Source organism: Heterocephalus glaber, unplaced genomic scaffold (assembly GCF_053883595.1).
Source record: "Heterocephalus glaber isolate CG9 unplaced genomic scaffold, H.glaber_assembly_v1.0 deba00001543, whole genome shotgun sequence".
NCBI lineage: Eukaryota > Metazoa > Chordata > Mammalia > Rodentia > Bathyergidae > Heterocephalus > Heterocephalus glaber.
In genome coordinates this window covers 6,246,519-6,260,922 of record NW_028258336.1, presented here as the reverse complement: position 1 = coordinate 6,260,922, position 14,404 = coordinate 6,246,519, and positions in this window count along the sequence as shown.

Sequence of the window (14,404 nt, the reverse complement as noted above, 5' to 3'; positions counted from 1 at the left end):
CTTTGAAAAAGTAATCTTAGCAAAACACTTTAGGAAAATGCTGATTAAGAGCTGTTGGCATGACCCATAGGATTGACATAAATTTGTGGGATATTCAGGGAACCTTATGTTCCTAGTAAGGAAGTCTTTTCCTTGATATTTCTGCCAACCAATTACATTCAGTTTATAATAAATCTATACAAAATAGCTAAGATATTTCTAGCTTAAACAATTTCCAGTTACAGCTGGTCTCAATTTAATTAAATATTTAAGAAATTATCCTCAGAACATTCAGAATTTTTTAAAAAGTCTCCCTTAGTTTCATTGTGCCATCAAAAAGGGTAAAAAAATATGAGTAAAACTCAGTGAAACTGTATGTACATTTAGAATGTAATGGGATTTAGATCAGTGGTGCCACTGCCTGCCCTGTATTATTTTTTAAGTTAAGATTTAAAGGGTTCCCAAGGATTACAAGGGTGGACTAGATCTTTTCTAGAAGGCTTTAATTTTTAAAGCAAGTAAAAGAAAACTGACTGACACCTAAACTAAGTACCTTTATTTCTCTGGCTAGTTTGTAACTATTCTTTTCCTTGATATTTTCTGTGCTTGTATGACACCACCATGAAATTAAAATGACAATCAATTAGTGAAATACATTGGGGAAAGCTTCAGTGGATGAACAAATAAAATTTGCTGTACCCATATGATGGGACATTTTTAACTGTAAAAAGAAATGCAGTATTGATTCATACTATGCAGTGAATAAATTTAAAAATATTGAGAAGCCAGACACACAAAAAGCTACTTCTCAGATGATTCCATTTTTATGTTGTGTCCAAAAGAGGTAAATCATAAAGATAAAAAACTGAATAGTAGAGATAGAAAACTGCCAGGACCGATTAGAGGAATGAAGAATGCCTGCTGATGGGAATAGGGTTTTTTTTTTTTTGCAGGGGTGGGGGTGGGGGTGAAAATGTAATGGAAATGTTATGCAAAAATTTGTGAATACACGGAAATCATTTAAATTATATATTGAAAAAATGTGTATATTTTTCAGTTATTGAATGAAGATTTATGTGAAATTTGTAAATTTGTTTGATTATTTAAGTCTTCCATGTACCTACTAGCATATTGTTTTTAATTGTTTATTAGATTTTTTTCATTGATATACTTCTTGTGTTCTTTAAAAGCATTTCCTAAATGTATCTATGTCTCATTTTGCCTCTCTTGGGTTTTGCTTTATATACTTTGGTATATAAAGCTTTATATCCTTTGCTTTATATACTTTGGTATATTTTAGGTCCACAAATATGCAGGATTTCTTTTCTTTGAATTGACCTTTTCATTTCCAAAGAAAAATACTGTGGTATATCCTAAAATATTTTGTTAAAAACTGGTGAAAAATAATATTAAAATGACCATTACTGATGAACAATAATATTCACAAATCAATTGTCAGAAACTATGCAGCTCCTTTCTATCTCTGATAAGGCCCTTTGTTCTTGCCTATTTTGCCAGACATTTTTGTAGCCACTCCTGTTTCTTTATGTTAACATGTCATGTCATACGTTTTTTTCATGCCTTTAATTTTAAGCTATCTATATTTTTATATTTAAAACCCATTTGTAGCATATAACTGGGCCTTGATTTTAAAAAAATTTGACAATCTGCTTTTTAATTGGTCTTTTAGCCCATTTACAGTTCATATATTTAAAATTTTATAGTATTTTCCTATAATTCATTTATATTTATTCTGCTCGGTATTATAGCTGTTTTTATTGTACCCTTTAGTCTTCTTCCTCCTTCTTTAATTTTTGATTTTTTTGATTAATTGAAATTTAGGAAGATTCTATCTTATTTTCATATTTAGGCTGATTAGTTTTATGTCTTTTGCTTTATTATAAGTTACTCTCTTAGGTAGTACCCAATATTTTATTTTTAAAAAAGTTTTCTTTATATTTGTCATATTATTTACAGTTTTTTCCACTCTATTCTTCTGCATGGATCAGAAGTTGACACACTGATTTTACACCTATTTTTGTATATAAAGTTTTATGGAACTCAATCACACCCATTCATTTATACATTTTAGTGTATTCTGTGGGCTGAATGTTTGTGTCTCTCTAAAACTCGTGTGTTGAAACCCTAGGCCCCAAGGTGATGACATTAGGAGATAGAGCCTTTGGAAGGTGATAGAATTAGTGACCTCATAAAAGAAGCCTGAGAGACCCCCTTGGTCCCTTTCTGCCATGTGAAGAAACAGGTAACATAAGAGTTATGAACCAAGAAGTAGGCCCTCATGAGACACCAAATTCACTGGCACCTTGACTTTGGACTTCCCAGTCTTTAGAAATGTGAGAAATTAATTGTTGCCATTTAAAATTCCTCTAGTCAATAATAATTTTCTAATACCAGCCTTAAAAGACCAAGGGACTATATATGGTTCCTTCCTGCTACAGCAGGGTCAAGAACATGCTATAAAGTACATACTGCCTATAAACCTTAAAATATTCACTATTTATGGATTCTGAATATAGATTCAAGGTTTTATAAGATACCATTTTACTTTTGCCTGCAAAATGTTCCTTAATGTTTGAGCAGGCCTGCTTGCAACAATCTCTAATAGTGTAGACCTCTGGTCTTGGTCAGAGTTAGATGATTTTTCCTTTCTCTTTTTTCACCTTTTCTTATTTACTTTCTCATCACTGGGGTACAATACCTGACATTCACACATTAAAGGAGGAAAGGTTTATTTTGGCTCATAGTAGTCATTTCAGCCTACAGCCAGCTGGCTCCAAGGCAGGAAGTCATGATAGGGTAGCATGGTAGAGGAGGGTTGCTCATAGCATGGTAGACAGCAAGCAGAGAGAGAATGTGAAGGGAGGAGTCAGAAAAACATAAACTCTTCCAGGCCATGCCCCCAGTGACCCACCTCTTCTGACCAGATCCCATCTCCTAATAGCAAATCAGCTTAAAACTCATCAGTAGACTAATCCACTAATGATTAACACACACCCATGATCCAAGCACCTTCCAATAACAACACCTATGAGCACATGAAAAGACATCTAGTTATAAAGAATAACACAGCTGCCATGCGTTTTCATCAGTACTTGGAGATGACAATCTTTGCTGTCCTTCCTTTGCAGTCCTAAGGTCATTGTGTTTCACAGGAGAAAGATCTGGGCAGCGTTACTTGGGTTACCTCCTTTCATTGCTGTTTTGCACTGTTGACTGGTTCCTATGTGAAAGTACTCTCTTCTGCAGAGAAGAGAGTAAAAGATCAAACTTCATTAGTGTATTTGAATTTCAGGAATTCCACCCTCTCACTCTCACCTACACTTGACCTTTAATATGTAGCTGAGAATTTTTAGCCTAGACCTTTATATTGGTTATTATTCCTTCTGTGTTCTACTCCAGGTGAATTGGTGCTCATGCCTCACATCTTCTCAAACTGCCTTTCCTTAGGTTTCAGACAAATTGCTTATGTGTTAGATTAATTGGTTTTGTGTATCCTCAGTGTTTGATTACATTCTAGAAATATGGTTTTTGTAGAATATCTGGCTTTCTCTTGTTGAGCTAAAGCAATGTTTTATTTTCTAGAAGTCTAAACCTAAGCATAAGGGTTTTTTTTTTTTTTTTTTTCAATTTTCCTGCCTTACTCTAGTCCTTCTAGGGGTCTAATGATGTGCATATTAGAGAACACAATAGTGTTTCTAGGTCACCAAGCCATCTGGAATTTACATCTCACCACAATCTGCCCTGGGTTTTGAAAATGGATTTACAAGACTTAATGTTTTCCTTACTAGTTTCAGATTCTTTTCTATTCCTCTATTCTCCCTTTTTGAATGGAAATGTTTACCATTTGCCATTGTACCTTGGGATGATATAATTTGTTTTTGAGTTTTACAGGGGATCACACTGAAGAGTTTTCCATGTGTCTCAGAGACTTTGTACATGGGCTTTTTAGCAATGCTGGAACTGTTCAGACTTTGGCAACTCCTAGTGATGGACTAAATGGATTTTGCAAAATGTAATGGACATGGCACACTTGGGAGACAGGGCCAGAATTCTGTGATTCACATGTAAAATATCCTCCAAAGATTTATATTTGAAAGGTAGGGCTTTTGGAAGGTGATTGAATCATGGGGACACTAAATGTGCAGTTAGGATTTGAGGCCTGATTGGAACAGGTGTGCCAGATTGTTCCTTTTCTGTCTATGCTTCCTGACTGTCATGAAATAGCAGCTTTCCTCTGCCATGTAATTTTTGCCTTGGAGCCACAAAATGTGGATTGAATCCTCTAAATACCATAAGCCAAAATAAACCTCTTGAATTTGTGGGTCTTGGATATTTTTGTCCCAGGAATGAGAAAATTGACTAATACAAATGTCTATACACATTAACTCTTTGAGAGAAGATGGGTCAGTGTTCACTGGAAAGAATAAATAAGTGCTATTTTAATTTAATCTTGTGCTCTTTGTAGTCAATGTTTGTGCAGTGTGTCATGACTGTCCATAATTCTAGGCAGGATTATCTCAGCAGAGAAATTTTGGTACTGCGAGTTTTAATCCTTTTTTCATTACACCAAGGTTTTGATCTCTAAGGCCATTTGGATCTATAAAATAATTTAGAATAATTTGACTTGACATATTTTCTTTTCTAATCTGTGAAACAATATGGCCTTCCACTTAATTTTTCTTTAAATAATTTTTTGGGTTTTAAGTTTTCTTTGTAAAGATTTGCCCATCTTTTATTAGATTTATTCTCCTCAAGTATTAAATGTTGTTTGATACTATATAAATCATGTTATTTTAAAATGTCATCTTCTAATTTTTTTTGCTGGCAAACAGAATTACAATTGATCATTAAATGGTGACCTGAATGTATTAATTTTTCTAAATTACTTATTAGCTCATTATTATTAAGCAATATCTCATATGTTATAATTCTGACAGTTTGTTAAATTATTTTGAAAGTTTACATGACTGCAATCATGTCATCTAGAAACAATTACATTTTTATTGTTTTCTAAATAATCCCATAATTCATAGTTCTTTTTTCTTAGCTTATTTGAGTGGCTAGGATCTCTAATACAAAATTTAATTAAAATAGAAAATGTATTATTACTCATATCAAAAGAAGGCTTTCAATATTTCATCATTAAATATGAGGTAGGTTTTTTTTTATAAAGTTTATTGGTACATTTAGGTGTACAAAACAGTTACATTCATCATTGGGAACTTGTACCTTTACATGATGTATCTTGGTTCTTATTTTTTCCCCATTTCCATGCCTTACCTTCAACCCTTCAACCCTTCCCTATTTACATAGACTTTGTTTCCATTTTTTCCTTTTCTCATACTTTTTCCTTTCCCTTCTTTCATTTCCCCTACCCCTCCCACTTCTCCTACCTGTTTAGACCTTTTCTTTTTATTTCACATTATTAGACATACATTTTGATCCTTATTTACACTTTTAGTTTCTCACACCAGAAAAACTATTCAGTATTTAAACATGTGTGTCCTATTTATTTCACTTAAGAGTATGATGAGGTTGGTATTTTTAAAGTACATTTAATTAAGAAAATATCTTCTCACTCCATGTTTTGAAGAACAGATTTTGAATTTTTTTCTTAAATTCTTGTATTGGTACATTTTAGGTATACAATACATTTACATTTATCATTGGGTACTTGTACCTGTACATGATGTATCTTAGTTCTTATTTTTTCCCCATTCCCTGTCCTCCCTTCACCCCCTCTACCCTTCCCTATTTACAAAGACTTTGTTCCCTTTTTTTCCTTTTCTCATAATTTTTCCTTTTCCTTCTTTCCTTTTCCCTTCCCCTCCCACTTCCCCTACCCCTTTGGACCTTTTTTTCCTATTTCAAATTAACTGAAAGTGTAAATAAGGATTAAAACAGATTTTGAATTTTAAAATGTTGATAAATTTGAGACACATATGTGATTTTTTTGATATAGGTAGTGAGTTGCATTGATTGATTTTTAAAGAGTTAAACCAAACATGTATTCCATTAAATTGATTCAACTTGATGGTAAAGTACATGTAGACTTCATTTACAAATTTGAGTAAGCTTTTATCAGTAGTTAATCTTCAGTGTGACTTATTTGTATTTGTCAAACTTAGGTTCAATAAAATTTTTGGAATGTCTGACTTGATGTCTTTTTTCAGTTTTGAGTCTTTTCTATTTTTACTTTTTGAATACTTTTGCTATTATAGTCTTTTGCCTTTTTTCTTGGGCCCCTATTACATATTAGACTTTTTACCATGTCCTATAGGATTCTTATATTCTTTTTCTTACATTTCTTTTATATTTTGTATTCTTATGCTTCAAGGTAAATCTTTTCTAGCAGCTTCTTTCTCTCTATTACTTATTCTTTCCTAAATTGTCTTTAATTCTTAAAAAAATAGTCATTCTGTCATAATATCAGTTCTTGAATTTTACAACTATTGAATTTGTTTTTGTCTTTACATTTATTTGTTAAAATTCTCCATTTATTTGGTTAATTTCTTGAACACAGTATTGATTATTGTAATGTTTATCTTAATCTGATAGATTCTCTGTATTTTTCACAGGCTTGTATTTTCCCTCTTAATTTTTAAGTTATTATTTAACAATTTTAGTATTATTGATTGAATGTTAGGCATTTATTTTAAATATTTTCAAAATTTGTTTTAAATCAGTATGAGTTTTTGACATCTATAGAAATTTACTTGCAACAATCTCTTTTAAATATAAATATATGTGTACATATGTAAACACACATACACATGCTGTCTGGTCAAATTTAATAGTCTTTCATACCTCTCTGTATTAAATTTTCAATTGTTTTATGTCATTACTACAACCACTTTTATATTCTCTATATAAGTATTTCAATTTCTGTACCTTTTGTACCTGAAGCTATTGTTTGTTGGTTCTTTATATTCTTACTCATGGTGGATGGTTTTCTAATTTTTTATATTCTTTTATTGTGTGCTCATGATTTTAGCAATTTTTTGTATTGTGGTTCTTTGAGTCTTTTGTTTAACTTTGAATTAAAATTTCAAACACATATGCATTTAAGATGAGTGTTTTTAAGAAAAGATTTATGTTTTTCCTCTCCACTTATTGACAAGGCTGAAATAGGAAAGTATTCCTATTTAGAGATTTCCCTCCTAGTGTGTGGTATCTTTTTGGAGTCATACTTTCATTAAGATGCTTCCTATCATTCTCAATCGGCAGATTGTCACCTCTTCTGTCAAATGATACTTTAAAGCCTGTGCAATGCACGACTCTCTATCTACAAATGTGGTAGGAAAGTTCAATTCTTATTATTGCAATTATATCTGTGGATTTCTGGACTTGGATCAATTTTTTCTCCATATTTTTCCTCTCTTAATTAAAACTACTTTTAATTGTTTTATATGTCTTATTTTATGCATTATGATAGGTGTTTTTCTACATCAAACTGACCATATTACCAAATATATGCATTTTAGTCCTGTCAAATAAATATTTATATTCTTCAAATAGAAAGTACTTGGCATATTACTTGAGCAGGCAATATATTATAATGTATGCTCTGATGAAATATCAAAAACCATAGCCTTTAATCTGCATCTCAGTAAGTAAATTGAGCATGTAAAATAAAATATAGGCAGTAGGTATATAGGCAGAGTGTATCATCATTATATTTGAAGGGTGATGAAGTTAATCCAGATTCAAAATGCTTGTTTAAATTAATGACATAGTTATTAACAAAAACATTGGTTAAATATATAGTCAGTTATCTAATTAGCAGATATGCATTTGTAATATAGAGGAAAGAAAAGTTATGCCAAATTCTATAAATAAAAAATAATATGTATAAATATTCCATCCTGATTTTGAATTTTAACTACAGATTCCAGATCAGATTCTTACCCTACTTGTGATTCAGTAATTTGAGACTAGATCAGGTCTTAAAATGGAATGTGAATGTATAGCTAACAAGATATGTGAATAAAAAGTAGGGCAAACAGATTTTTATAATTTAAAAAGTACTTTGAAATTGTATTATAGTAACTGTATTCACTTATAAAAATGGAAAAGATAATTTTTATCAAAAAAACAACCTATGGCAACTAAATCTGGCTGTCCTAAGCTTTCTCTAAAGTCTTTTCTATTTAAAACCAGATGAAAATAAATAAACGAAATTCTGAGAGAAATTGTGACCCAAGAATATACTAATCTTAGATTCTATTTTGTTATCAGGACAGTAGACAGGCATATTTTCAACAAGGAGTAAACTCATGGAATAATGTGTTCATGTACAGTTTACCCTTGAACATGGCTTTGAACTATGTTTTATCATATGTGGATTTTTTTTGAGATTTGTGTCAGTTTGGAAAATCTTGCAGATGAAAAATATAGCCTAGAAATATTAAAAAATTAAGAAAATGTTAGATTACTAGTAAGAGCAACAGCCCACTAGTTCTGAGAATCAAGAAATATTGCCACTTTTCCTCACTTGGACTCTTGTGACTGCCCTTGGAGCAAATGTGAGGTATTGAGTCTTTTAATCATCTTCTTCCATTTCCAAATGCCCTTCTCATGGCCACTTCCAATATCTACTTTTTTGACATATTCCTGATTATCTAAGTTTTCTTCCTCCATTTATTCTAATTTTCCTTTGTTCTTTTCTCATTCTAATAAAAATATTACTTTCAGATAAGGGATTATAGATTTGTGGTTGCTTTAAAATATAGCATTATTGAAAGAGTATTTAAAATTACAGTTTTTAGTAGATTTTGAAATGGTGGTGTAGAGACCAGTAGTAAAATATAGTTTCTCTACAACCTGGAATCAAGACACCTGGAAAACAATGTCTTAGTGAAGAGAAAAAAAGAAGTATTCCTCTGAGAACTGGGAAGGTGCTCATAGGAAAAGTAGAAAGTACAGAGAAGCTTTAGAAATGGGACACAGTGCAGAGAAAAGAATAAAGCAGACAGCAAAGCTGATCGTCTCCCAGGGAGGGAGAAATATCTCCACTGACACAAGGTAAGCTTAGAGAGAGTTAGCAGGCCCATGGAGAAACAAGAACCTGGATTGGCAGTGGCAGTCCCAAGAAAACCACAACTTTTGTAAACTCCAAAAAAAAGTGTGAGTTTTTACTGTAAAAGTGACTCCTTCCATAAGTCAGGTTTGAGTTGGAGAAAAAAATCCAGTGCAGTGGCTGCCATATTTGAGAGGTTTTAATTAGGTGCCATTTTGGGAAGGGGGTAATTTTTTAAGACAGGGCTTCAGAACAACTAGAGAACAAATACACTTGAGAGTTTCTGGTGTCACCCTATGACAGCGACTGGGTGGGAGATAGCCACAGCAGACAGTCGTGGAGAGAGTGCAAGCTAGACATAGACTCCCCCTGGAAATTAAAATACAGGCTGGGCAGGACACATGGAACCTGGACTTCACGGCAAGAAGTTGTGTGTGGCTTTTAGAGGGGGCTGGATCTGAAAGTGTTGACCTTAAGCCCTGTAGCCTGATTGAACTCCACACCTGCTGTCTACATACAGCACAGAATTCAGTAGTTTGTTTTATTTCCTTAGCTACCATCATGATCTGTAATATGGCTTAGCTTGGATGTTTGAAACCACCTGAAGTATAGACAGAGGAGCCTCTCAAGTGTTTGAGGAGGGCACCTCATAAGCCCAAGCCCACAGGCTATAAAACTAAGCAAAGAAGTCATGATTTTGGATGCACAGAGGAACATGGAAATTTTAGCTGCAGAGAGACTACAGGCCAATTGGCAATTATTGACTGACCATGCCCAATGGGAAAAGCAGGATAGGATCCAGCATTCACAAAGAAAAGTAAGAGTACAGAAACAAAATAGTTCTTGGCAGAGACTCCCTATCTCTCTTCCATAGCTGATGGATTCCACTATTGTAGACACTAGAAGAAACTTCTCATTCAAAACATGCAGGAATTTTGAGGGCACTCATTTCTTTTTCTTTATTCATTTTTATGGGCTTGTGAATTTTTTTCTCTTTTTATTATTTTTTTCTTTGTTTATTTTGCCTTCTTTTTTTCTTATTTGCTCTCTTCTGTTATTTTTGTCTAATTCCATTACTTTCACTCAATAGGATTATTTATACATCACTTTTCTCTCTTCCTTCTTATACTTTTATTTTGCCAGTTTTAATTCTTTTATTATCATGTGTCCCAACCACTGCATCTTTAGTAAAATTAACATAATGCTTTATTAATCTTTAGATATTTATTAACTCAATGCCTTTATTTTTGAATTTTTTTCTATTGTTAATGGTAGTACTGTAGAGTTGTTATATTTAGTATACATTTAATGTATGTGAATATTTGGTTTGTCTTTGTTTAAATTATAATTATATGTCTCTTTTCTATGCTCGAGGGTGGTAGAGAGGTAGCTTCTATTGGTTCTTATCGAATGTCTAGAAGAAGGTATGGGTGAAAATAATGAAGGTAAAGAAAGAATGAGATTGTAGATGGAATGTGAGAGAACTCTTAGGGACACCGTATCCAACTTTTGAGCTACAGTTAATTACAATTAGGTAAAGCCAAGACAGAACCTTTGAAATGGGCTATAGAATATATTATAAGCAACAGTGCAAAATCTATTCATATATATCTGCCACTTAAAAATCCATCAAGAAAAAGCAGTGAGACAAAAAGAAAGCACACACACACACACACAGACATGCACACACAAAACAAAAACGTACAAGGGGCACAATGGCCAGGAGCCACTAGTGGGTGAACTGTGCTCCTCCTATTGGCATGAAATAACCCCAGGTTCCAGATTGAGTTTCTGCAGCAGGATATGTTATTTCAGATCTCTCAGCCTCTCATATTTTTCATTTAACTTTTGTCTCAGTTATGCCCAGGATTTCTTTGGCCAGCAACTTAGTGGTCCCCCAGGTGGGACACTGGTCAGACAAGAAGCAGTATTCCCACCTTTGCACACCATCTGATACCTTTTCTCTGGGGTCAAAGCAATACTCTCACTTTCCAAGTTAAAATCTGACCCAGCATTTTAGTGAGTTTGGGTGATTCGCAGGAAATAGACTTCACAAGCACTGATCTGAATTATTTTCTCCACCCCCAGTAATCCTGTATCCCAGCAGGTGAGCTTCAAATAGGGTCCTTTTCAGTCCACAAATTTAGTGGCATTTGAGCACTAGTGGAAGAGAATGCTGTTATGTGGAATTTAGTAGTATTTTGGGTGACATTGGCAGGGAGCTTGGAGCAATATTTGTGGAGTGGTGGGAGTGCCTGTTCTACTGAAAAGGAAAAGTGTGATATGAGTTAATCTGAAATTGAAGTTAATAATTCCAAAGTCCTGTAGTCTGTAATGAATGATAATTATAAGCACATATTTTCTTGCTAGTGCTGCCAAGAACATGACTTCCTATGTAACCTATTAGTACCACCAAGAACATAACACCCTATCTAACCTGTTAAATTGCTGCCAAGGACATACCTTGATATCTACCTTCAAGACTTCCTATCTACCCAGGGCTTGAACCCATCCTGGAATGTAACATACTCTGTATGATGCATTTCTGATTTATCCCTCATTTCAGTCACTCAAGTGCTCATGGAAGCTTGGTGCTGGTGGTGAGGACCCACATGAGGGTATCTAACTCTTCCTTTCTGTCTGCCAGTGCCACTGTGACTTGCTACTCCTGGGACAGAAAGATAACATGCCTGACAGACAGGTGGGACACTAGTCAAAGATAATGTCAGCCATGAGCAATTTTGTTTTTCAGCCCAAGGAATTTCCTCCTTGGCAGACCCTTCCCTAAACTGATGCATACTCCAAATATGTGTCTCCCTTATCTAGCTGACATGACCCTAAATTAATGTTTCTTAGAGTTTGAACTTGCTGCAGACCAATCAGTAATAATGATATTATATGTAACCAATCAACTGCTTACTCTGCTTATGTACTTAGTTCCTGCTTGTAAATCTTATATAAATGATATACAGACAAAGGAAACTCACCTGGTTTTCTGAGGAATTTTCCCAACCAGCCCCATAAATGTAAATAAAGTTTGCTTTCTGCCTCAAAGTCCTGGGTGCCTTTCAGTATTTCTTGTTTGCCCTTACACTAGTGTCTTTGCTCCAGCCCTAAATCCTACCCGTCACAGTTACTGCAAGCCCCATATACCCCTTAATGCCTGGTTCTGGGTCCCAAGCTCAGGGCTGTGACCTTTACTCTTTCTGTACCTAGGGCTCACCACTTCTATTTCAATCTCTGCCCTCTGAATAATTCTCTGTGTTGTGCTTTCCCTAGTGTCCTGATCTGACCAGGCCTTCTCTTGTGAATATCTACCAAGCTGGGCTCCTTCCCCCTGATGGAGGAGAGTTAGGCTGGGTAAGCATTGGGCAGTGGCTGGTAAACTGAAAACCAATTGGCAGCCCCACAGCCATGCTTCTCCTCACAGGTGTACTTGAACATTGGCAAAGGTGGCACATTTGAGAACCAGAGCTATAAACAGTTGGGATTGAGAAACAGCCCTGCTTCTTATTCTAAACATCCCTGTCACTGGATGTTATCTGATGGGCTTCTTCTTCAAGTTGCTTTCCTATGGTTGAGTTTTTTCTCCACTACCACCATCAGAGTACCTGTGGACCTTGGTGTCTTCCAAGTGTCTCCTGAGTGTTGGAAGAGTACTGTGGCCTCTAGCTCATCACAATGCTTTCTCTTCAGAATCCCTTTTATGCGCCATCATATAGAAATCTCACAACTCTTGGCTAGAGAGCTTTCAATGGTAGACAATCACAATTTTCTTTAAGATACATTTTTAGGGTACATATAGTGAAGGGGAATTTTACCATCAACAGAAGGGAAACAGGTTTTATCTAATTTTGATTCAAAATATGAAAATATTTCCTTTAATTTTCACAATTTTGTCTGTATTTCTCAAGAACCATCTTACTAAATATTTGTTCATTTTGACTAAAACAATTTTCAATTTTATTTTCATTACATATAAATATATTGTAGTAAAACTTTTTAATAAAATAATGTAGAACTTTTTTAGAGCTAAAATAAAAATTAGAATGGTTATTTTACTTTCAGTGAAGAAAACTGGTTCTTTACATAGAATAACATATACACTATTTGCATTCTATGATAACTGCACAATTAACACGTCAGTGGTGAAAAAATGGTACTGTTAACAAATTAACTTTAAAAAATGAAGAAAAAGCCTTCTGTGAGAGAGGAATATCATAAGGTTGGGAAAGAGGACTCTAGGTTTGCCACCTTAGTGCTCAGAGGTTTCTGAAGGCTGATTGGGGTGGTGAGGCCTGAGGCAGCACTTAGGAAGCATTTAATAAATATTTGTTGGTTTTTGGTCAGTGCCCCACTCACTCATAATACTAAGAAAGCAAAGAATAAGGAGGCAGCAAGTAGTGCTTTCTCCCCAAGCCCTGTCTTCTGTGTGGGAAGTGTGACTAGAAGTTATGCACTGAGACTACTGGTGACCCCAGTTGCCTCCACAGAAAAACTCATCAGTGGAATGGAGCAGTGGATTCAGTGGACTGCAATGGCTGGCTGTATTTGATGCTATGGTTTTTGTTGATTGCACTACTTTAGCCAAGATGACATAGTTGTTCTAATCAGTTGTTCCTGCTGGTGCGGCAGGACTATAGGCCAGTGACAAAGAATCAGGCGCTAGACCAAATAGGTAGGAAATTCTCATCCTTAATAAATTGAAGAGGTGAGATCTTGAAATGCACTGAAAACCCAAAAGCCAGCTACACCTGGAAGACATCTCTGAGAAGTGGTCATTTACTAAAGGTTCTAAATATGACCAATAAACTACCTATCATAAGCAATTTATAAACATCAACCTGGGTATTAAATTTAAAAAAAATGAGAAGACAATTAAACTAGATGCAACCCCAAACTTCCAGCTCACCAAAAGCAAACTTAAGGGGCAATTAAGTGGAAGAATTTGAAACCCACCCACCTGGACTTTCTAAAGTAGTAACAACAGAAGTAACAAAGCAGATGAAAGAGGTTCTAAAAAAATCAAAGCACAAGTAGTTTCTCAGATAACTATATGAAAGTCAGATAACCGTAATGAAAGACATGGTTAGTGACTCTAGAGCAGATACAGATGAAGAAAATGGAGGTGCTTAGAAAAATGATGGAAACCATGAACATCCAACAAAGGAAATAAATGGAATCCTTGAAACACATTCAAACAGATATCCAGGAGATTAAAAATTTCATTGAAAGTATATTCAGTAAAATGAGCCAGTGTGATGACAGAATATCAGATATACAAGGCAGGATGTCAGTAAGCTACCATGTAAAGAAAGATTTCTTAAAAATAGCAAAGAACCATGAAAAATCAATCCAACAGCTGCTATATGAACAAGAGAAGAA